The following is a 658-nucleotide window of genomic DNA, read 5'->3' as shown; positions in this document are numbered from 1 at the left end:
AGCGCTGGCACCAGGCCCTCCATGTTTGCTGGCCCCCTTCTCTCCTTGTCCCTTGCCTGGCGCTTCCTGGAGCAGTGGCTTTTCCGGGTGCCTGCAGATGTCCCCAGACAGAAGCTGTTGCCGTCCTCGGAAGACGAGTGGCCCTGGGGACGTGGCACCTCCGGCAAGGAGTGCCAGAATGAGGGAGACAAAAGCATCAGAGCCAAGTATGGGGCTCGTGTACGATGTAGGGGCAGCGGGATGGGGTGTCTGGAGAGATCTGGAGCTCTCCATGCTGCTCCAGAGCCGGGTGAGGAGTCTGGAGTCCTGGAGACTGGGGTGTGAGAGGGGCAGCCTCCGAGGAAGGGGTCGAGGTGGCAGTGCAGGGTGGTGAGGATCAGGCCATGCTGCTTTGCATCATCCAAGGCACAGGCAGGCCCAGCGTGTCCTCCTCCCCAGCTCGGGGCCTGTCCTTGCCCCAGGGTGATGTAGGGATGCACTACCCAAGAGCTCCGAACGGCCTCTCCAGCCCAGCGGCCCCAAAGCAGCACTGGTATCTGGCACAAAGATTGCAGGCAGGCTCCGACACCCAGTGCACTGCTCCGGAGGTGTTCCCAGGACCCATCATGTCCCTCGCTGCTGTTGGCCGGAGGGAGATGTCAGCCCAGCAGCCCCGCTG

The sequence above is a fragment of the Fulmarus glacialis genome, unplaced genomic scaffold (assembly GCF_000690835.1).
Source record: "Fulmarus glacialis isolate BGI_N327 unplaced genomic scaffold, ASM69083v1 scaffold38563, whole genome shotgun sequence".
Classification (NCBI taxonomy): domain Eukaryota; kingdom Metazoa; phylum Chordata; class Aves; order Procellariiformes; family Procellariidae; genus Fulmarus; species Fulmarus glacialis.
This window is presented reverse-complemented; position numbering follows the sequence as displayed.